Source organism: Balaenoptera ricei, chromosome 2, assembly GCF_028023285.1.
Source record: "Balaenoptera ricei isolate mBalRic1 chromosome 2, mBalRic1.hap2, whole genome shotgun sequence".
In the NCBI taxonomy this organism is placed as follows: Eukaryota; Metazoa; Chordata; class Mammalia; order Artiodactyla; family Balaenopteridae; genus Balaenoptera; species Balaenoptera ricei.
In genome coordinates, this window is record NC_082640.1 from 97328457 (window position 1) to 97353587 (window position 25131).

At 38.8% G+C, this 25131-nt stretch overlaps 1 long non-coding RNA gene across 2 annotated transcripts in view; it reads left to right on the plus strand.

Moving 5' to 3' along the window:
* Nucleotides 1–24744, plus strand: part of LOC132360469 (uncharacterized) — a 122739-nt gene extending 97995 nt beyond the window's left edge. For both annotated transcript variants that reach the window (XR_009501111.1, XR_009501110.1), the window contains 3 exons: nt 12171–12258; nt 22427–22524; nt 24370–24744. This is a non-coding gene — a long non-coding RNA (uncharacterized LOC132360469). The remainder of the gene's footprint in view (nt 1–12170; nt 12259–22426; nt 22525–24369) is intronic.
* Nucleotides 24745–25131: the final 387 nt, after the last annotated feature.

Below are 25131 nucleotides of genomic sequence, written 5' to 3' on the forward strand. Positions count from 1 at the left end.
TTAGGTCCTCTGAAAGGGGACAGGGGAAACATTTCTGCAACAGGTCCTTCAGTGGAGCAAAATATGAAATTAATTCAAGAATTTGTTACTTATACCCATTTTGCTCCCAAAACAGATTTGAGTAAGCTTTCAATAAAAGGCACAAGTGCAATAGATCTGTTAGAACCAAGATAAAGGAACAAGTGCCATAGAATGAAGGGTGATTATATCTATTAATTACAAACATTTTAGATAATAGCTACATTTATGGAAGCGTATCATGCACGTGGTTAAGTGCACTGTTCTTAGCACTTGTGTCATTTCATTTAATTCTCACAACTCTATGATGGTAGCTCTTGGTATTATTTGCAGTTTATGGTAAGGAACTGAGTACAAAGAGGTTTAGTGACCAGCTCGTAGTCGTACATCAGTAATACATACACACAGCATAGCTGAGCCAGGATTTGAACCAGACAGTCTAATCTAGGACATGGGTTAGGCAGAGAAGTCCATCAGACAAGGTTGGAATCCCTGCTCTTCTACTTACTAGCCAATGACCTCGGCAAGTCACTTCACTTTGTTAAGCTTCAGTCTATTCATCTGTAAAATGGGGATAATGATATTTGCCTGTTGGGTTTGTGGTGAAGACTAAAAGAGACAATGTGTAAAGATGTGTAGTAATGTGACTGGCACAATGTAAGTGTGAGAGACACTGTGCTACATTCTACGTGTAACCCTTTGTTATCTCCTTTGAATAACACTCTAATAATGTTCCAATAATCTAATAGTAAGAAAATGTTAGATTACTAGCTATGGAACTATGAATTTTTTTCTTCTTTTCAATGTCATTTGCAAAGGACATCATCTGTCTCTCACCATTTCGTTCTGGCAACATAGTGCTAGGGTTGTATCCTTGTAGGAATGACAAAACTTTAAAAATTAAGAGGAATATTCCAGAGGTTCAAACTGGACAAAAGAGAGGCAGTGATAGGATGTGAAATAATAACATGGAGCAGACTGAGTGTCTGTCAATTTTCCTTACTGAGTATGCAAATCCTCAATAAAGCTCATCAAATACAAAAGTAGGATTTAGCTGGTACAGCCCAGCGCCTCTTCACTGTGTGCTTTTGAAATGAACTCTTCTTTTTGTTAAGCCAATAAATAACAAACTCCCCGAGTGTCCTCAGAACCGTAAGAAAGAGTGACATTGTCATTCAGGGCTGCCAAGAGTGACATTGTCATTCAGGGCTGCCAACACAAAGAAAGGAAGGGGCACAAAAGCCAACCAGCCATTGATTATGTGGAGGGTTGGTCCTGTTACAGAAATCATTGAGCAGATGTCACCACTGGCCTGAAAACACTGGTATGTTATTGTGCTACAGAAAGACACAATGATGTGTAACAAGCCTCTGCTTAATTATTTGAAAAGCCTTAAATCCAAGCATTGTGTGTGTGTGTGTGTATGTATGTGTGTGTGTGTGTGTGTGCATGTACACATGTGCGTGTGGTTAAATTAAATAAAACTCAGTGGGCAAAAAATATCATACACCTTCCAGATTAAATTCTGTTTCTGCAGACCTGGGTTGTGAGCTGTCCACTTGGTGCTGTTCTGAGAGTTACTGAACAGGTCAAGGGTCAAGCAGGAGCAGATGGGCTGAGGATACAGAGCACCCTTCGCCTTACTTGTTGGGAACTAGATCTTAATTAGACTAGTCCAGGAAGGCCCCAGGCTCAAATTACTAGTTAATCTAATAGAGTGCTTTCTCTTAGGGAAAAAGTAAACATAATGTGCAGTGAAACCCTTGACCTGATGCTCCTACCGAAGGGAAGAGGCAGTGTCCCAGGGAGCCTCCTTGAGCCTCGCGGGAACTTGCTCAGTTCAGGGTGTTAAATGGATGCTTCACTTCCTTTTCTCCTCTCCTGCGTCTCTCATCTCCTTTTTCCCCCTCTTTCAGACTTTCCTTTCTTCATTTCATCTTTGCCTTCTCTTTTTTCCTTCTCTTCTTTTTCCTTCCTTCCTTTTTCTATTCCATTTTTTTCCCTTTCTCTCTTTCCTTACTTTTGAAGGATCCCCTAATTTGTACTATGTATCCAGGGGAAGCAACTAAGAAGTTGGGGGCATAACCCAAGTGCTATGATCTGAATGTTTGTGTCCCTCCCCCAAAGTTCATATGTTGAAAACCTAATGCCCAGGGCTTCCCTGGTGGCTCAGTGGTTGAGAGTCCGCCTGCCAATGCAGGGGACACGGGTTCGAGCCCTGGTCTGGGAAGATGCCACATGCCGCAGAGCAACTGGGCCCGTGAGCCACAACTACTGAGCCTGCGCGTCTGGAGCCCGTGCTCCGCAACGAGAGGCCGCGATAGTGAGAGGCCCGTGCACCGCGATGAAGAGTGACCCCCACTTGCCACAACTAGAGAAAGCCCTTGCACAGAAACGAAGACCCAACACAGCCATAAATAAATAAATAACCCAAAGTTTAAAAAGAAAGAAAAAAAAAAGAAAAAGAAAAAAAACATTGGTGTCTGGGTCCCAGCCCCAGAGATTAAAAAAAAAAAAAACCTAATGCCCAAGGTGATGGGGTTAGGAGGTGGTACCTTTGGGGAGGTGATTAGGTCATGAGAATAGAGCCCTCATGAATGGGATTAGTGTTCTTACAAAAGAGGCTCCAGAGAGCTAGCTCACCCCTCTTCCCCCATGTAAGGATATGGCAAATAAGAAGTGTGCAACCCAGAAGAGGGCTCTCACCCAACTATGCTGGCACCCTGATCTTGAACTTCTAGCCTTCAGAAGTATGAGAAATAAATCTGTGTCGTTTCTAAGCTACCCAGTTTGTGGTATTTTTTAATAGTAGCCTGAATGGACTAGGACATCAAGCCAACTTGAGATCCAGGCCATTCTAACCATTTACCGGGTTTGCATTAAAAATTCATTCTATTCAAGTTAATTCCATTACTTAGGCACATCATGCTGTGTCCCTCCAGGTCAGCATTCATTGTGACAAAATAAAACACATTGTGGTATGATTTTATTGCATCCGGTGACACACATGAATAACTCGGAGAAAACCAAAGAGCTCTTCTTTCTTTAAAAGCTTCCCAGTTCCTAGAATTAATACAAATTTATTATAGCTGGTGTGCGGGACTCCTTGGTTTTACAGTTCCTATAATTCAAAACATCTACAGTGTGTTTGTTAGCAGAGGTAGACTTAACGGTGAGCCAAAGGCAGAAAAATCATGTCAAAAATTATGCTTTAGTAAAAGGCCTCGGTGTAACTTGCCGTGTGGTCTCAATTCACACACACACACAAAAAGTTACAGAAAGAACATGGTGCTTTCACAAGCTGTAATCACTCCAGAAATCTACACAGTTCTCCCGGATATCACGGGACTCTGCTTCAGGCCTGACATGGTTTTGTTAGTAAGAGGTAGTCCCCTGGGACTGCCTACAGCTGAGTGAGTGATGATTTTTCCCTCCAGCATGGCAAGCTACTGGAAAGGGCTGCTTAGCTACTGTGAGGGTTTGGAGAGGTATTTGGGGAGAAAGCAAAGTTTTATAAGGGTTGAGTAGTCTTCTGAGCTTGCAGTCTTTCCTGCCTGCCAGGAAAGCTACACCATTTCATCTGTTAAGGGAGGTCATCAAGAAGACGTGACTGCCCCCTGGTTTGACCCAAAAGCTGGACCGGGGCATTTGAAGGCTCCTCACCCCTCCCCCTGGTTTTGGAATGTGCCTTCGCTTGCCTTCCCTGCTCTTTGCTCCCAGAAGCTTCCCAAGGACACAGCCTTGAGTGAATAATGTGCTGATGAGACTATTTGGACTGTGTACCTGACTGAACCCAGTTAAGGCTTCTATATAGATTTTTTTTTTTTTTGGCTGTGTTGGGTCTTCATTTCTGTGCGAGGGCTTTCTCTAGTTGCGGCGAGCGGGGGCCACTCTTCATCGCGGTGCGCGGGCCTCTCACTATCGCGGCCTCTCTTGTTGCGGAGCACAGGCTCCAGACGCGCAGGCTCAGTAGTTGTGGCTCACGGGCCCAGTTGCTCCGCGGCATGTGGGATCTTCCCAGACCAGGGCTCGAACCCGTGTCCCCTGCACTGGCAGGCGGACTCTCAACCACTGCACCACCAGGGAAGCCCTTCTATATAGATTTTTAAGGTTCTGGCAGGCAGGCGTGGAGATCGACTTGTCTTGCGGCCACAAAAGACAAGACTCTAAAGTAAGTTCCCTTGCTTCTTAAACCTTCCACCTACCAATCTGGAGTAATCTGCCTCTTTCTTAAATCTCACCCTGCCCGCCACCTACTGGTTGGGGGCTGGGTTTCAGATTACACCCTGGAGGTTCCGGAGGAAGTTTGAGAACTAACGTCATCTTAAAAATATTATTTTGATCCCAGACCATACCATGTTTCTGGCTAAATGTTACACTTGACAAGCTTTACCCAAATTACCATACACAGTCACATACTGTTTGCAGCTGATTCCATTTTTAGCAATGTCAAAGGGAAGAAGGAATCTCTGGACGGTGAGTACATTCGATACGCCTAATACTGCTCTCAGAAGGTCAGCTCCACGCATGCCCTTCCCACAGACCAGCATTCCCCAGAGCTCTTCAAATAGCTCCCTCCTGCATGAAAACCCTCTAGGCTCTGCCAAGTTTCCCCTCCCAGTGCCTGAGCCCTCTCCTCCTTCAGGTCTAGAAGGAAATATAGATGGTCAGCATTTTGGCTGGCTTTGTTCCCCACGGTGCCCTCTTCCGTCCATGATAGAGGGCTGCTAATTTGCCAGTCTCAGCACTGGAGCTAGAGAAGGGGAAAGAAGTGTGACAACTGTGGCTGCAGTCTGTGTGTGTGTGTGTCTCTGTGGACCTATGTAAGTTGTGTGTGTTCCCAGCCACAGGCTTTATGGAATTACTTTTGCATAAAGCCACAGGGTAGGATGAATTTTAGGCTTGGGGAAGAAACAGAGCCTGAGCATCAAAGGTCATAGCTTGTATTGGAAACCTTTTATATGCTAACTGGAAGCGTCACTTTTTTCTTTCGTTGTTTGCAGTTTTACTATGAAATATTACGTACAAAAGAATAAATATAATGAATATAAATATGTGAATGAACATAACAGATACATATACATATATAATATGTATGTGTGTCTATATATATGTGTGTCCATATGTATATAATATATAGCAAAAAGAAAAATACACAGCACGTATCTTTTTTTTAAAAAAAAATCATTTTGACTCAAACTCACTTTTTCTAATTTATTTATTTTATTTACTTATTTTTGGCTGTGTTGGGTCTTCGTTGCTATGCGCGGGCTTTCTCTAGTTGTGGCGAGTGGGGGCTACTCTTCGTTGCGGTGTGCGGGCTTCTTATTGCAGTGGCCTCTCTTGTTGCGGAGCACGGGCTCCAGGTGCACGGGCTTCAGTAGTTGTGGCTCGCAGGCTCCAGAGCGCAGGCTCATTGGTTGTGGCGCAAGGGCCCAGTTGCTCCGCAGCATGTGGGATCCTCCTGGACCGGGGCTCGAACCCATGTCCCCTGCATTGGCAGGCGGATTCTTAATCGCTGCGCCACCAGGGAAGCCCTGCAGCACGTATCTTAATAAATAAAAGAAAAAAAAAGAAAAGGTTCTCTATTGACATGGCCCCAGTTGAATTCTTCTCCTTTCTTTCTACTGTTTATAATTCTCTTTCATTTTGTTGGACTTTATTACATATGTAAGTATCCCTAAACAAGAATTATTACATTTATGGTTTCAGAATTTACCTGAATAGGATATATAATGTGGTTGTCTACAACTTGCTTTTTCCACTCAATCTGAATTTTGAGCTTCATCCATGGTAATCTATGTAGTATGTGTTGTGAATGCAGTTGAATGCAGTATGAATGAATGAATGTTGTTCATTCATTCTAGGCACTGTAGGGAATTTTACGTTGTGACTAAATCCCAGTATATGACCCATTCTGCTCACTATGGGCACCGTGCTCTTTCTGGTTCATTTTGCTAACAGGAGTGGCGCTTCTGGGAACATTCTCCTGCCTGACTCCTGGTGTACACACGCAAAAGTTTCTCTAGGGCACAAAATATGTGTAAAAGAACAAGGTCACAGGGTAGGTTCACCATCAGTTTTACTGCCTAATGCCAGATTGCTCTGGCTTTGTACAAATGTACATTCCCACCAGCCAAATATGAAAACTCAGGCTGTCCTACATCCTCGCCAACACTCGGTGTTGTCAGACTTTAGAATATGTGCCAGTCTGATGTGTATGAACTGGTACCTCATTAGAATTTTAATTTAGGCTTCTCTGAATAGTAAGGAGCCTGAACACCTTTTCATGTGTTTATCAGTCATTCATACTTCCTATTTTGAATTCATGTCTTTTTGGCTATTTTTCTTCTGGGTTTTTTTTTTTTTTTTTTGGTCTTGTTGAAATATAATACTTTTTTTAAAAAACCCTATATTCCAGATACTAACATTTTGTTTTTACATGTGATAAATGCCTTTTTACTTTGTTTATGAAACCCTTTGATAAACAGGAGTTCTAAATTTTAACACAGTCAAAATTACCAATATTTTGTTATAGTTACCTTTTTCATCTTCTTTAAGGAATCATGTCTGACATCAAGATCATAAAGACATTCTATTTTGTCTCCTAAATAGAATATCTTCAAGTTTTGTTTTCACACTTGTCTTTAATACATGTAACTGGTTTTTATACTTGGCATGGGAAAGAATCCATTTTCTTTTTTCAAATGGATAACCAAGTGCCTCACCACATTACTGTTTATTGCATAGTCTATATGCCACCCTCCTATCATCTATCAGCTTTCCATATATGTGGGGTTCTATATTATATTCCATGGGTCTGTCTGCTACACTTGCCAAGATCATGTTCTCTCTTAAAGCTTTGCAATAAGTCTTGATTTTTGTAGTCTCCTTGTCTTGTGATTCTTCCTGAGGAGTATAGTAACCATTCTTAACCTTTTGTTCTTCTACATAAATTTTAGAATCAACTTGTCAAATTTCACTTAGAACCCTATAGGAATTTATATTAGAATTTTATTGAATTTATAAATCAGTTTGGAGAGAATAGATGTATTTACAATATTCAGTGTTTAGATCCTTGAACATCCTCCATTCCTCTGTCCCTCCCTTCCTCTCTCCTTTCCTCACTTCCTCCCTTCCCTCCCTCCCCCATTCTCCCCATCATAGGCAAACATTCTGATTTGTTTTATGTGAATCTTACGGTCTGCATTTTTGTAAGATATGCTTTTGTGTGTATTTTAATTTCTGTAAATGCTCTTGTATAATATCATTTATTACTCTTTTTTTCTCAGTCCTGTTTTTCAGATACATTTAAGTGCTTATATTCCTATCTAGATAGTTCTTGCTAATGGCTGCATAGTATGCCTACATGTGAAGCTACCTTATTTTTACGTATCCACTCCCCCAGTTATGGGCACCCAGATGAACTTCAACTCATCCCACCCTTCTTACATACACACAAATAACAGTTCCATGAACAACCTGGTATAGGTGTGTGTAGGTAAATTTCTTTGGGGCTAGAAAAATGCTGTGTCATAGAGGATGCATACACTTAACATGAGTATGTCTTGACAGATTTCTCTCCAGGATGGCTGCAGTGTGTATTTCCCAGTCCCTGCCTTCCTGCTGCATTATCTAACTCTCTAATCTTATAGGTATAAGAGAATATAACTTTATTTAACATTTATTTTCCTGACTTTGAGAGTCTCTTGACATGCTTTTTTGCCTTTTGGATTTCCTTTTCTGTCATTTTCCTGTGATGTGATGTGATGAACATTTTCCTATTAGGACTGCTGCATTTTTTCTTATTGATTTAAGAGACATTCTTATATATTCTAGATATTAATCCCTTGTCTGTTTTAGACACTGCAAATAATCTTCTTTTATATCTTACATCTATTAACATTTTCTACAGTATCTCTTGCTGAACAGAAGTTCTTTTTTTAAAAAAAATTATTATTTTCTAGTTTTATTGAAATATAATTGATATAAAACATTCTATTAGTTTAAGATGTACAACAAAATGATTTAACATATGTATGTATTGTGAAATGCTCACAAGCTTAGTTAGCATTCATCACCTCACATAATTACAAATTTTTTTTCTTACGATGAGAACTTTTAAAATCTACTCTCCTAGCAACTTCCAAATATACAATGCAGTATTGTCAACTATAGTCACCATGCGATACATTATATTCCCAGAACCTATTTATCTTATAACTGGAAGTGTGTACCCTTTGACCACCTTCACCCTTTTCTCCCAGCCCCCATCCCCCACCTCTGGCAACCACCAATCTATTCTCTGTTTCTATGAGTTCAGGTTTCCTAGATTCCACATTGTAAGTGAGACCACTCAGTATTTGTCTTTCTTTGTCTGACTTATTTCACTTAGCATAATGTCCTCAAGATCCATCCGTGTTCTTGAAAATGGCAGGATTTTCTTCTTTATTATAGCTGAATAATATTACATTAAAGAATATTACATTTTCTTTACCCATTCATCCATCAATGGACAGTTAAGTTGTTTTCATGTTTTGGCTATTGTGAATAATGCTGCGTGAACACAGGGTGAAGATATCTCTTTGAGATAATGCTTTTGCTACTTTCAAATATATATTCAGAAGTAGAATTGCTGGATCATATGACAGTTCTATTTTTAATTTTTTGAGGAACTTCCATCCATACTGTTTTCCATAGTGGCTGCACCAATTTACATTTCTACCAACCAGGTACTAGGTTCCTTTTTTCCCACATTCTCACCAACACTTGTTATTTGTTGTCTTTTGATGATAACTATTCTAACAGGTGTGAAATGGTATCTCCTGTTGTTTCAATTTGCATTTCCCTGATGATTAGTGACTTGAGCCCTTTTCATGTACCTGTTGGCCATTTGTATGTCCTCTTTGGAAAAATGTCTACTTAATTCCTCTGCCCAATTTTTAATTGAACTTTTTTAATATATTGAGTTGTATGCATTCTTAGTATATTTTAGATATTAACCATGTTAAAAATAAAAAACAAATGGAGACCAACCTTGAAAATTCCCTGAGTAGACAAAACCAGTTTACTCATACAAGCAAAGCTTAATTTAGCTCCCTTTGCAAGACTAACTTGACCTGGGTCATTTCTGGCTTATGCCTCTGGAAATCAGAAGCAATACTTAAACTGTTTCCCAAGACTGATATGAGGTAACCACTAACCAATTCCCTATCACTTAAGAAAATTCTGATATAATGACCAATCACTGTGAAGAATAAAATCCACTGCTTTTTCACTATATAACTGCTTTATATCAATATACCCCCAAACCTCATTTCATGTTTTGGTTTGAGTGCTCCTGGCTTGCAAACTGTATTTTTAGTGTGTGCATAATAAACTTTTACTAATTACTACCTCAGCAATTAATTGGTTTTACTTCTGTCATTTTTGAACTTTTGACAGCTCACCAGATACAGAATTTGAAAATATTTGTTCCCATTACATGGATTGTCTTTTAATTTTGTTGATTTTTTCCTTTGCTGTACAGAAGTTGTTAGTCTGATATAGTCCCACTTGTTTATTTTTGCTTTTGTTGCCTTTGCATTTGATGTCAAATCCAGAAAATCCTTGACAGGAGCATACCTCCTATGTTTTCTTTTAGGAGTTTTCTGATTTCAGGTCTTAAGTTCAAACCTTTAATTCATTTTGAGTTGATTTTTATGTATGATGTAAAATAGTGGTCCAATTTCATTCTTTTGCATGTGGCTATCCAGTTTTCCCAACAACATTTATTAAAGAGACTATTCTCTCTCCATTGTATATTCTTGGCTCCCATGTAAAAAACTAATTGACTATGTATGTGTGGGTTTATTCTGTTCCATTGGCCTAAGTGTCTGTCTTATATGAATACCATACTGTTTTGATTAGTATAGTTTTATAATATAGTTTGCAGTCAGGAAGTGTGAAACCTCTAGCTTTGTTCTTCTTTCTCAAGATTGCTGTAGCTATTTGGAGTCTTTTGAGTTGTGTTTCATACAAGTTTTAAGATTATTTGTTCTATTTCTGTGAAAAATGCCATCGGAATTTTGATAGGGACTTTATTGAATCTATAGATCACTTTGGGTAGTATGGACATTTTAACAATATTAATTCTTCCAATTCATGAGCATGGAATATCTTTCCACTTATTTGTGTCTTCTGCAGTTACTTTCAGAAGTTCTTTATTTTGATGTAATTCAATCAATCTTTTTTTTTTTTTTCTTATGGTTTGACTTTTTGAAATATTTCCCAGGGCGTCCTTTCCTGTTCCTAAGTATGGTAGACAGAATAATGGCCCCCAAAGACATCTGTACCCTAATCCCTGGAACATATGAATATATAACCTTACATAGAAAAAGAGACTTTGTAGGTATGATTAAGTTAAGGATCTTGAGATGGGAAGATTATCCTTGATTATCTGGGAGGGTCCAAGGTAATCATGAGGGTACTTATAAGGAAAGCAGGAAGCAGGAGAGTGAACGAAGCAGAGGTCAGAAAGAGACAGAGATTTGAAGATGCTGTGCTGCTGGCTTTGATGATGGAAGAAGGGGACACAGGCCAAGGAATGCAGGTGGCCTCTAGAAGCTGGGAAAGGTAAGAAAAGGGATTCTTCCCTAGAGCATCCAGAAGGAACACAACCCTACAGGCAGCTTATTTTTAAAACTTCTGACAATAAATTTGTATTGTTTAAGCCACTAAGTTTGTGGTAATTTTTTTTTAGCACCAATAGGAAACCAATATACTAAGTTACAAAATTATTTTCCTGTGTTTCTTTTTAAGAATTTTATAACATAACTCTCACAGTTAGATTTTTTTTCATATGTTAGTTCTATTTTTAATTTTTTGAGCAACCTCTGTACTGTTTTCCACAGTGGCTGTACCAATTAACATACCCAACAAAAGTGCACAAGTGTTCCCCTTTCTCCACATCCTGGCCAATTCTTGTTATTTGTTGTCTTTTGGATGACAGTCTTTCTGTCAGGTGTGGGGTGATAATCTCATTGTGGTTTTGATGTGCATTTCCCTGATGATAAGTGATGTTGGGCATCTTTTCTTGTGTCTGTTGGTCATCTGTACGTATTTTTAGAAAAATGTCTGTTCAGGTCTCCTGCCCATTTTTAATTTGGTTGTTTGTTTTTTGAAGATTGTGTTGTGAGAGTTCTTGGTCTATTTTGGCTATGAACCCTTTATCAGATATGTTGTTTGCAAATATTTTCTTTTTTTTTTAATATATTTTTCTTAACCATATTTGCTTATTTATTCATTTATGGCTGTGTTGGGTCTTCATTTCTGTACGAGGGCTTTCTCTAGTTGCGGCAAGTGGGGGCCACTCTTCATCGCGGTGCGCGGGCCTCTCACTATCGTGGCCTCTCCTGTTGCGGAGCACAGGCTCCAGACATGCAGGCTCAGTAATTGTGGCTCACATACCTAGTTGCTCCGCGGCATGTGGGATCTTCCCAGACCAGGGCTCGAACCCATGTCCCCTGCATTGGCAGGCAGATTCTCAACCACTGTGCCACCAGGGAAGCCCCTGCAAATATTTTCTTGCCTTCCATAAGCTGCCTTTTCTTTTGTGGGTGGTTTCCTTTGCTTCTCACAGTTAGATTTTTAATTCATTCATATAGTTCACTTTTGTAAGCTGTGTTATAGAGAGGTCCACATTTATTTTTTTCCTGAAGTAAGTCAGTTTTCGCAACACCATCTACTAAGTTATATATTCTTTCCCCATTAATTTATGGTGCCACTTTGTCATACAGTATATGTAAAGTTTTCTTATATGCTGGGCTCTCTACTCTGTATAGTTGGTCCATTTTTCTTCTCTCCATTTATTTGAATCTTCCTTAATGTTTTTTAATAAAGTTTTCTAATTTTCTCTATGAATACTTACATATACTTTCTAAGATTTTTCTTAGGTATTTTATGGTTTTTAAATTGCTATTGTAAATTTTATATTTCAAAATATTTATTGCCAATTTGTTCCTGGTGGCAAAAATGTGACTGATTTTTGTATATTGATCCCACTTCAGTCATTTTGCTAATCACAGTTATTAACAATATTTTTCTGTAGATCCATTCTAGTTTCCTATGCAGAAAATCAATCATTGCAATGTTTTGATATCTTCTTGTTACAGATGGAATTGTTGCCTTCACACCCCCAAATTCTTATGTTGAAGCCCTAACTCCCAATGTGATGGTATTTGAATATGGGGCCTTTGAGAGGTAAGTAGGTTTAGATTAGGTTATGAGGATGGGGACCTCATGATGGGATTAGTAGCCTTACAAGAAGACATCAAGAGTTTGCTCTTGTGCTTGCCCTCTCTCTCTCTGCCATGTGAGGACACAGCAAGAAGCTGGCCCTTTGCAAGCCAGGAAAGAAGCCCACAGCAGGAACCGAATTGGCCAGAACCTTGGTCTGTTGTTTAAGCCACCCAATTTATAATATGTTGTTATAGCAGCCCAAGCAGGCTAATACACTTCCTTTCCTTATATTTATATCTTCTTTTATCTTGCCTTACAGATAGGTCTCTAGTATGTTGTTGAATCAAAGTAGTAATAGTGGGTATCCTCACTGTATTCCTCAATTTAAATGGAATGATTCTAATTTTTCACCATTATCACAATGCTTGCTATGTATTTTTGGTAGACACACTTTATCAAGTTAAGGAAAATGCCTTCAATTCTTTTTTTGCTAAGGCTGTTGAATTTTATCAACTGCCTTATCTGCATCTATTAAGATGACTATATGATTTTTCTTCTTTAAATATTAATTTTGAAAATTTTATCAGTAGATTCATAATGTTCTAACATTTTATTTCTTGGATAAATATATATTTTATACATATTCCTACATATAATTTTTTTGATGGACTTTGTTTTCTAAGTTCTCATTTAGGTAGGACACTGAATCTATGTTTATTAGATTAACCTGAAATTTTAGTTTCTCATATTCTTCTTGCTGGTTCTGCCACCAAAGTTATACTCATCTTGCAACATGAGTTGGAGGTGCATTACCTCTTTCTCTATTCTCTAGATTGAATAAGATGAGTGTTTTCTGCTCCCTAAAACTTTGGTATAACTCATTTATAAAATTATCTGGACCTGTATGAGAAGGTTTGAAACTACTAATTCAATTTCCTTAAGGGTTATAGGAATAGTCTAACTTTCTGTTTCTTCCCGAGCTTGGTAATTTATAATTTTTTTCTAGAAAATGTATCTATTTTGTCTAAGTTTTCAAATTTATTGGCATTAAGTATTAACAATATTGTCTTATTAAATTTTAACCTATGCTCTATCTGCAGTTATATTCCTGTTTCATTTCTAGCATTTTTTGTGTGTTCTTGCTCTATTTTTTTCTTGATCAATTTCTGCATAAGTTTGGTTATTTTATTAATCTTTTTCCAAGCACAGTCTTTTGGATTTGTTGATTCTCTGTATTAGATCTTTGTTTTCTATTTCATCTATCATCCTCAGTATGTTGTTAGAGATTTTATGACGAATTTTAAAACGCCTAATATTTTTTGAGCAGTTGACATTGGCCAGATACCATATCAAAATGCTCACATACATATCTTAAACATTATCATATTTTGTCCTCAGGATAACTTTAGGAGGAAGATACTATCATATCTGTCTTACGTATTAGGAAACTCTGTTAAAGTTATAGAGCCACTAAGTCACAAAACTGGGATTCAAATCCAAGCCACTGTACTATACTATTCCTCTATTTTCTTTGAAATAGAACTTAAAGAATAAAGACAATGTTTAACTCCAGGGAATAAATTAGTGATGTTGGGATTTCAGTATGGTATGAAGCAATGGAACATTTTTGTTGAGTTTGGAGTTGAAAGTCAGCTCACAGCTGCCACCTTCAGCAGTACTTCTGTGCTAAAGATGGCAGAATGAAAGGGCCTAATTATCATCTGAGTCCTAGCCAGGTGTTTTACTTCCAGATATGTCTGAGCCAAAAAATAATTGTTGGACATATAATGGAGTGCTTCCTGCAAATTATCAAATTGTCTTGTAATGAATGATAATATTTTTTTGAATGTCGTTTTTGAAATAGCTTCTTTGGAATGAGTGTTCAAGGCATTTTCAAGTGCTGCATCTAGTTCTCACACTTCTTACTTCAGCAGCCTGTAGGTAGATAGGACCATTATTATTCCCACCTTACAGATGCAAACATGAGAAGTTAAATAACTTGCTCAAAGTTACATACATAGTGAGAGACAGAATGATTCTCAAATGCAGACTTTCTGATTCCCAGCTTGTTCATTGCTTTTTTATTCATACATTCCACATATATTTATTTAAGAACCACTATATTTAAGGTACAGTTTGGGGCACTGTAGTGTGATAGAAAGTTGTATATGTCATAGATGTAAGACATTCACAAAAATAATTGTGATAAAATGTTACCAGAGAGATTCAAGTAAAGGGTTGTGGGAATTTCAGAGGAGGGAGAGAATTTATTTCTGAGTGGAAGGAAGAGGAGGACTCTGATATTTTTCTACTATGGTCCAAATCAATCTTAAGAATTAATCAACATCAAAAACCCAGAGAGATTTTTTTTTTCTTTTGGAAATTTTGCAGTATAATATTACATTACATGCAATAGAATAAACAGACCAGACTATCAAAGAAAATTCTGGACAGAATAGTGGGTAGCTCAATATACTATAATACTACCCTCAGCTGGATTTAAGGAACTTTCCAGATTTCTATAAGCCCATGGTAAGACCAGCACTCTCACCATGACAGCCCACTTCTCTGCTATTATAACCAAGAAAAAGGCTGTAAATGGAATCAGTGGCCTGCCTTCTCCTGAGAAACCATCAGGACTAATGCCATTATGCCTCATTTACCTCTATCTCTTCCAGAAGTCCAAGAACCCAGGTCATCAAAGAACACACAGAAATATCACCACATATAAGGATCTGGATCCTCTAATAATCTAAATCCTTCCTCTCTGCTTTTCTGTCACTTATGTTCTTTTTTTGCCATCATCTTCCACATCCCTGGTCTCTCCTCTGAATCTTCATCTCTTTATCTTATGATCCATCTAAAACCTGATTCCTCCCTTTATCTTATGATCTATCTAAAAAAGTCAAGGAAAGTAGTTGAAGCCCTCACAGGTGTTACCTGCTTTTTCTCACCCAGTCTCCGTACTGTGGACCCAAGAGATGATTGGTGCCCTCCTTATTTGCCGTTGTTTTCCCAGATATTTTTTCTCTTCTATCTTCTCCCAAAACCCAAAAGTAGACAAAACTACTTTCCACGCTTCCTTCCTGCAATCATTCTCTGATCTTTCAGTCATACGACTCATTGAAGCTTTTAGCACTTGGCTCATGGTTTTCTCTCTGTCACTATTTCTGTCATTGTCTTGGTGACTTCAACAATTATGTAGATGGTCCATTCCACAACCTGTGTTCTCACAGCCTTGACCTCTTCACTTAGAATGATGTCTTCAACCAATCCACCTCAGCCACTTACTCTCAGAGTTAAACTCTAGACCTTGTCATTGCCTTTAACATCTTCATATCTCATTTTCAAGTTCTCTATTCTTTAACAATCACTCATAGCTTTCCAGCATATTTATCCCAATACTCTAACCACAACATTTCTTTGACCCCACTGGGAACTTCAGTTCATTGCCCTTGCCCTTTTGCTTTTATATTGTACCTCTCATCCTTTATGTCCTCTTTAACTAGACTAAGTTCCATGCTTCATCACTCCCTTGCATACAACCTAAACACCCTTTCCCCTTTCTCTCTAAGAGTCACCTGGCAAAACCACAGCCCAGGTTAAATAAAGCTCTCTGCCTCCTCTTTTCCTGTGGCCAGGGGAGGAAGAATCTATTACTGCAAGAACTCACCCTAAATTTACAACCACAAAACTCAAGTAGACCCTCAGCACTGCTCAGCCAATCTTCATCTCTCTAGTCAATTTTCTTTCCCACTCTTTGAGAAGATTATTTCACACCTTCTGTCTCTTTGAACCTGTTCTCTTTTCACTCGTAACTGATGATCTCACTTCCTATTTCACTGAGAAATAAGAACAATCAGAAGAGAAAAATGCTCCTCTCCTGGTAAATGGGATAAACTTCCCTAGTTCCTATCAAATGTTTTTGTACTGGATCTCATCTCCTGTAACCTACTCAAGAACTCCGGTCTTCTCCTTATTTCCTGAATCTTCGGTTTCCCCTTTTCTGTCAGTAAGCAGACGTGGTGGGAAATCTCTTGTTAGGAAAGAACCCCTCAATTATCCTCCAGGGAATGAGGAAATGATCTGATTGGTGAATAGAGGAGCTCAGCTCAGCTCCTTCTTCTCTCTTTCCTCTTTAGGCTCCACTTGCCTAAAGAAAGCCCACATTTTATTTCTTTCCTTAAAGTTATGTTTTACAAGGGCAGACCCCAGTGGGGAAGGTCTACAGTTGTTCAGGGCTGCCAGGAACTGGGCAGGTAATTCTGCCTAATTCTATCTAAAATATTATCAATTGCATTTGGCTAACTGACTTAATCCACTTACCCTAACAGTTTTGTCAGTAATGAAAGTAGTATTCTTATCTTTGACTGCCTGTTTCCTATATTTCATAGATTCGGAATTTGGGCAGATATGAAAGGGATGATTTCTTTTGGGTTCTCTCAAACTCCAACATCTCCCATCTTAAAAAATATTTCCTAGAGCTTGTCTTTCTCCACCTCTCACCTGATTATTAGAAATGCCCTCCATTAAAGCCAAGCACCCCAGGACTTCCCTGGTGGCACAGTGGTTAAGAATCTGCCTGCCAATGCAGGGGACACGGATTTGATCCCTGGTCTGGGAAGATCCCACATGCCGCAGAGCAACTAAGCCTGTGTGCCACAACTACTGAGCCCACATGCCACAACTACTGAAGCCCGCGTGCCTAGAGCCCATGCTCAGCAACAAGAGAAGCCCACACAGCTCAATGAAGAGTAGCCCCCACTCGCCGCAGCTAGAGAAAGCCTGCACGCAGCAATGAAGACCCAACGCAGCCAAAAATTTTTTTAAAAAAGCCAAACACCCTAAGAAATTTGCTCTAACTCTCTGCCAACTTGTCCTTACCTCCTCTTACCTCTTCAGACTTTCAATCCCAACATACCACGAAAAAACTACTCTGTCAAGACCACTAACAACTTACATCTTGCCAAATCCAATGGTCAGTTCTCAGCAGTGAATTACTCAACCTGTCAACCTCATTTGCCATAGTTGATTACTCTTTCTTAAAGTGCTTTTTCCCCCGCCTCTTGGCTTCCTGAATACCAGACTTTGTTCTTGGAAACCACTGAGGTAGGTTTTCATCCTACTTAACTAGTTAGCTCACTGGCCAGTTCCTCTTCAGTTTTCATTTTCCCTCTCCCACCATCGCATCATAACCTTCAAACTATTATTCCCTGATTGTTCTTAACCCTCCTCCACTGCATTTTTCCCACCATCAGCAAGCAAGTCACTTTGTGACCTCAGTAATGGCCTTTCCTATTGTTTTTTTTTTCAGAGATTCACTCTCAGTGTTGTCACAGAAGACTCCTTTTTCTTTCAGCCCTAACTTAAATCTGGCTCTCCTCTGAATATATCAATATATTTGTAGCGCTTTTTCTACACCCTGTGTACTTCAGGATGGAGAGGGAATAACTAGCATTCTTTCACTTTGTGTTTGCTGCTTTCAAACCACTGCTTTTCCATTCATAGGTAAAATGGAAGGAGCTTCCTTTGAAGCTCCTTCTGTCTGGCCTCACCACTCTCTGTATTACTTTCTATCCTCCTCCAGGTCTCTCAACCTCCTTCACTGGCACCAGACTATCCTTTGAGGGATCATCTTGCTTATTTCCCAATACGCTGGAATAACTGCCTCAGGGCCTTTGCTTATGCTATTCCCTTTTCCTGAATCACTCTCCACCCAGATTTCCACATGGTTGTCAGTTAATTTTCATCTTCTCAGTGAGGCCTTCCATGACATCCTTTTTAAAATATAAGCCTTCCAATAAGCACTGCTTTATGTTTGTTCAAAGCTCTTCTTCCATCTGACATAGTACAACTTTTACCTTGTTTATTTGCTTATTGTCTATTTCCACCATTAGAATATAAATGAGCTCCATGAAGACAGTAATTTTTGTCTGTTGTGTTTCTTTAAAACAGTACCTAGCTCATGGTAAGCCCTCCTATATTTGTTGAACAAAGAAACAAATGAGTGAATAATTGAATCCTCCTGGGTGAATTCAATATACATCTAGCTGGCCCATTCCTGGCTTTGCCTGGTTCTCTTGAACTCCATGGCTGTCACCTGACTCACCTTCATCCACCACCTGCCAACTTGCTCCATCTCAGAGTCCATGACCTCGTACGCTCCCAGTTTTGTATGTTGTTAGACCCTCGTCTCTTACCAGACACATAACCTTTTTGGAGAGCATTTTGGCAACATATATAAAGAGAACTAAAAATATTTTTTGAAAAATTTTTAATACATTTTTATTTATAAGATTCTATTTATAAAAATATATCTTAAGGGGAGAATCTGAGGAAAAATATATGCAAAGACAATTTTAATTTGAATCTTAACAATAGCATAGCAATCTTAATTTTACTTTGAAACAAATCGAAATATTCATTAATTGGAGAGTAAATAAATTATATATATTTATATATATACTCAAAAACACGATTAGATAAGTAGTTACTGACATGGAAAAATGTGTTATTTCAAGAAAGGTAAAAAAAAATCCCAGGTTATAAGATAGTAGGTATATTATTATCCCATTTTTATTGTTTATGAAATAATACATATTAAATAGCACATACAAATGAATCAGTCTATAGAGAAGTAGTGGTCTCAACACGTGGTATTATTTCCTTGCTTCTTCCCTATTGGACTCAGATTGGTGGAAGGAGGAGAAGTAGGGGTGCTGGGTGAGACTTTCTAAGTTCAGAAATAAGAACACAGATCAGAAAAAACAAGATTGATTCGGTTGATTATATAATAACTTCTTTATGTTCATATAGACAGAAGTTTCATATATATGTATATGAAGCTGTGAAGCACTTTCAGTAAATATGACATGATTATATAAATACATCATTCAAATTAATAAGAAAATCGCTAAGCCAAAACTAAGTAACACATATGAATAGCCAATTTTTAAAGAAGAAATATAACTGGCAAAAATCGTAAAAGATTATTCAAGCTTGCTAGAAATGAAATGTCAGTTAAAATTGCAATGACGTAATCTCCCCATTAAAATGCTAAATTAGTAGAATATAGGTATAACTATGTATATACATGTATATATGTATGTACCTGTATAAATATAAGCATGTATATACACATGTATGTCCTTTATCTCTCTCTCTCTCTCTCTCTCTCTCTCTCTCTCTCTCTCTCTTTCTTTCTGCTCTGTTAGGTTAAAAGTTCTATGAGGGATAAAACTATTTTGTGTGATTGACTACCTTATCCCAAATACTCAGCTCAGTGTTTTTAACTTAGTATTAACAGATATTAATCTGTTGACTGTACAAACGCCAATGAAATTGTGGTGAAACTGGTGTACACTTTCTATAATTGTGTCTTGCCAGTTTATAAAGCCATTTCGGAATTCTTCGTATTTTATCTTTTTAACTTTTCTAGTTTCTGAACATTATCAAGTGTGTAGATTGATGCAATCTTTAAAAAAATTAATTTTTCTGATTCTAGTTTTTTAAATTATGCTTTTTCTGTTCTTTATCTAGCAATGTAATCTACTTATTTACATCATGTTTTAGTGCAACTTACAAGAAAAATAACATGCCAGAGAAAATTGCATTGTAAATGTAAAAATGTAAATCAAATAAAAATCCCATTGCAAGTCTCTGGTGAAGCTACCTCTAACATCAGTTACAGGGCAAAATATAGCCTAAACAACCACTGCCTTGTTATGCAGACTATAAAATGCACTTTAAAAGTCTGCAAAAGGTCATGGTCTTTCTCTTTCTCTTTTTCCAATCATGCTGGGTAAATAGCAGGGCATTAGAAAGAAAAACTATTAAGATTACACTCTTTACTCTGGGATTGAAAGCTATGAAATATTGACAACACACATAACTCTAAAAGTGCTAGTCTTTCCTTTCAGCATTGATAGCTGAGTGATTTGGGTTGAAAATATGCATAGATATATTGCAGTTCATTTGCGAATTGAAAGGGCAGATTTTAGAGAGAAAGCTACAAAATGGGCACCTGGATATTGTGACCTGAGGGGTCCCACTCAAGCCAACAATAGAAATGCATGCCTTTGGGCAAATAAGCATCCACCTTTGAAATCCTATGAGAAAGCAGATCTGGAGAAATACTACCAAAATGTGGCTTCTTGGGCATTTTTGCCATCATAAACTTTCCACTGCCCTCCTTCTTCTTCCTTCACACTAAGGAAGAAAGGTGCTTCTTAATTCCCAACAGCGACCTAGATGGGTGGGAATGGGGGGGTGGGTGAGAGGGAGGTCGAAGAGGGAGGGGATATATGTGTACATATAGCTGATTCACTTCGTTGTGCAGCAGAAACTAACACAACATTGTAAAGCAACTATACCCCAACTTAAAAAAAAAAAAACACTGGCCTTTCTACCTATTGCCTTTGAAAAGCAGACTAGTATAAGGGAGAAAACCACTAGAGTAGGATTTAGGAAAGTAGTGTCCAAATCCCAACTCAGTCATATATCAACTCAATCAAGCGATTAAATTATGTGAAACCTTAGATTAAGTCATTAACTTATTAAACCTCAGATTACTCATCTACGTAACAAAGCTAATAATATCAGTTCCATCTGCCTCCCAGGGTGGTGACGTCAGTTCCGGTAGCATGCACATTGTTTTCCTTTCTGCACCTTTCTTCACCCTTATCCACAGGATTTTAGATTTGACCTCAAAGGCAAGTTCTCCTCAACATGCTAGCAATCCAGCATTTACCCTTTAGTTAAAAATAACATAGACATCTGCTTTCTTCTTAAGAGTATGTTGATATCATGGCGTGGAAGGATTGAAAGTAATTGAAAGTTTTAATTCATAGGAGAGATGGAAGTCATTTTGAAATATAAGGTATTACCCAAAGTAAGACTTAAAGGCCCTCTGTGGTTGATTTTCTCTGTTTCCTTCACGCATCTCTCAACAACGTACTCATGACTCTCTAATGTCTGCAGGCCTGGCCCTCTCCTAAGCTTTGGACTTCAACGCATCTGGCCATCTTATAGGCACCTACACAGGTCCCCATCTGAGCTCATCAGTTCCCGTGTGCATTTCCTCCAAACCTTTCTCAGTCCGTGGACATATCACTCTAGCCACTGCCCAAGTCAGAAAACTCAGAGTTATCTTGCATTCCAATGTCTCTCGGCACTCTTATTTCATGATCAACCAGTCCTGTCTTCCTGAACCATCTCTCCAAGCAGCCCCTTTACTCTCTTCTCTTCACTGCCACTTCCCTACTTCAGATTCTCATCATCCCATGCCCAATCTACTGAACTAACCACGTAACCAGATTTCTCCTCCTACTATTCATTTCTCACTCCTACTATTTTCCATCCTGCTATCATAGTGCCCTTTCTTAAAAACAACATTCTCCTGCTTTAAAGTATTCAGAGACCTGCCACTGTCTAGAGAGACCATACTTTTTAATATGGCCTTCAAAACACTCAAACCTCCCAGTTCGGCTTTCTCCTGGCCACTCTGCCCCCTCCCAGTCTCATTTATCCTGCACTTTAACCTTCTTGGCTGCCTTCTGTCTTCCCGGAGTGCCTTCTACACTGTCCTAACCCTAGACCTTTGCTCATGCTGTTCCCTGGGTCTATTCCTTCCCTGATGGAAATGTCATCTCATTTGAAAAGACCCACCTGGACTCTATACACCTCCCAACTCTAAGCTTTAACTCTCAAACTTTGGTTCCCCTTCCATGTGGTGCCCACAGCATACCTATACCTTTATTCTTCAACTTACAGCCTGGCACACTTTTTTTTCTCTCTGTTTGTCTTTACACAAGACTCTGAGCTCCCAAATGGCATGGGTTGCTTCTTATTCAGCTCCATATATCTAGTGATTGGCCACAAAGCTTGGATTCCATTGAGTATTCAACACATGTGTGAATGACAAATGAGGGGACAATGCATAAAGGGTTCCTGGGCAGCCAAGCTAGCATGGGAGTTCCAGGTGACATGGGCAGTACCGGACAGGGAGAAGAAAGAAGAAATTAGGAAAATACTGATGGCAAACTTGCCTTGAAATTTGTGGAAGAAGCCAAGCACAAATTCAGAGAGAAAATGTCAAAACAGCTCTCTCCCTTTTGTGACTCCCCATGCAAAGTTAATCCCACAGCAGGTCTTCTCAGCAAGGCACCCTCAATATTTGCCTCTCTAATAGATAATGATACCAGGAAGCTACAAATGGGATTCCTGGAGAGAGACCTGGACCTCAGCCTGCCTGGGAGCTTGCCCCAGGATGAGCCACCTGACTGCCAGGTAAAAATAGAAGAATCTCAACTTCTGTGTTTTCTCACTCTCTTCACAGATCTCCTAGGGCCTATCTCTTTTCATCTTTGCACAGCTTGACACCTCCATTTGGCAAACCACTGCTAGGCATTAGCATCAAACTCCACTGGAGTCACACCTTACTTGCAAAGGCTTGAACGAATTTCTTTGCACTCCCTGTCTCTAGGGCAAATGTTCTAATTCCCTTTGATTGATGGAGAAAGCAGGGAGATTACTGAGGGGCCTGGTCAAGGAGATAGAGGACCAGCTATAAATGTTCATTTAAATATGCTGACAACAAAACCAGGTAAGAGCTGAAAGTGGGTACATTTCTGCTCACAGCTCTTAAGTTCTGCTTCCCTTTTCCTGGGATGTAAGACTCTGTGAAAGGAGAGTTGGTAAGGCCCTCTCAAACAGGCATTGCTCAAGGGCATAGAGCATTTTCTTCTTTTCTAATTATAACCAGAAGAATAGAAAGTCTTGGCTTCAACGCTCCCATCAGGAAAAAATTGTTTCCAGCTTATAGATGAGGCCCCTCGAGTGGCCTGGGAAAGACAACCCAGGCGGCTCTGAGCATCTTCACATACCCGTTCTCTCAAGGCCCCTTCCTGCCCTGCTAGCACACCGCTGGCTGAAAGTGATCATTTATACAGTTTCTGGGCACCATCCCGGGGCATTGCACAAGAAAACTCATCACTCTCTCTGTCATGTTGGGTTTCAGAGTTCCAGAAAACTTCACTGTCACTTCTACTTTTCATCATGCATCTATTTTTCATAGATGCCCCCAAACCAAAGAGGCCAAAGAAATATTGATATTGGCCACCAAAGGCTCCTAGAGAAAAGGCAAATCACACAGACCCAGCCTTTAGACTGATTCAGGTTAAACTTGTGGGCAACCTCTCTTCTCTCTCTCTCTTTCTCTCTCTCTCTCTCTCTCTCTCTCTCTCTCTCTCTCTTTTCCCCCTGTCTCTCCTCTGGGTCAGACAATTGAGTCTTAACACTGGCCTTTACTGAGATTATTTGTTCTTTTCTATAGGGTTCCAAGCTCAACCCTCAACTCCGGCCAAATCCTCGCTCTCAGCAACCACTGGGACCTTGTTAAACTAGTGTACATTTCCTTGGATTACTTCCCAGGACCTTTTGAACACACTTTTCTCCCTAGGCCCCCCTCAATCTCTCAAGTCCCTCTTCAGTACTTTCTCTCCTCTCCTCTCTCTTGGCCACACTTAAACGTCAGCTGCTGACTTCCTGGCCACCCACTGTAGCTCATTTTCCTGCATTTATCTCATCCTGTTCCCTGATCCTTTCTTTTAAGCATCTCTCCCACTTCAGGGACTCACTACCTGAGATTGCTATTTCCTCCCTTATTGTCCTCTTGTCTCAATCATTGATGACACATTATATCTATTATCATGTCTAAAACCTTATAGTCAACTGTTTCTATCTACCCAGAGAATCAGAGTATATATGCAATGAATATAGAATTGGAAAAGATGGCAATTTTCATTATAATCTTTTATTATTTTTTAAGGTTTATATTGTACTATTTGATCCTTTTCTGAGATGGCTTAGGAGGGTGTGGAACCAGGGAGCTTACTTAGACTAGAAGCCTGAGAATTATAGTATAGAAAAATCTGTTTTCTATCATATACAGATATTGTTTAATTGATGATTATTAAGTGTTAAATAGGAACAAAACATAGATTTTCTTACAGTGTTCATACTCCATAAGAAAATTTGATGAACCCCATAATGGAATAGGGTTTTGATTTTATTTTGCATGTATTATTTTTTACCATATTTATTGTTTCATTACTGTTTTCTTTTTTTACTCAGGTTTTTTGTTTCCTGGTTCATTGTCTCTCCTCCCTTGTTTTCTTCTTGGCAGATGTGAAGGTTGAGAGAACATTATGAGTGGATTGCGTGACTTACATAACATCTCCTATGGTTTCTGTGACAGGATAGGCACTCAGAATGGGGGGACACTTTAAAAATTCCACAAATTTTCTTTCCATATAAATGTATAATGAAGAAAGAGCAATAGAGAGACTCATACACAAAGAGAACTGTGTACCCAGAGTGTATCTAAGACGTTTCCTTAGAGCTTAATATAGAATATCACCTGCCTTTCAATGAATTGTTTATAGGAAAGCTTCCTCTTGAAGTAGACCTTAAAATTGGTATTATGAGGATAAAGAAAATAAAATAAAATAAAACCAAACATGGTTCAAGAGTGTGTGTCCTGGAAATGTTCAAGGAGTAGACTACTTGTGATGATTTAAAGCATATGTTTTTTCATGAGAAAACTAATACACACTTATTGTAGAGAATGTTGAGATGAAAGAAAGAAAGGAAGGAAGGAAGGAAGGAAGGAAGGAAGGAAGGAAGGAAGAAAGGAAGGAAGAAAGAAAGGAGGAAGAAATTAAGAAAGAAAGAAAGCTAGCATCTTTGTGTATAAATCTTTATCCAAAATTTCAAACTTGTTTTTTTTTAGGATAGATTCCTGAAGGTGAATAAATTGAGCCAGAGTGCTGGAACATCTGTAAGACTCTTGACATATTTTGACAAATTGCTTTTCCGGGAGGTGGTATCAATTTA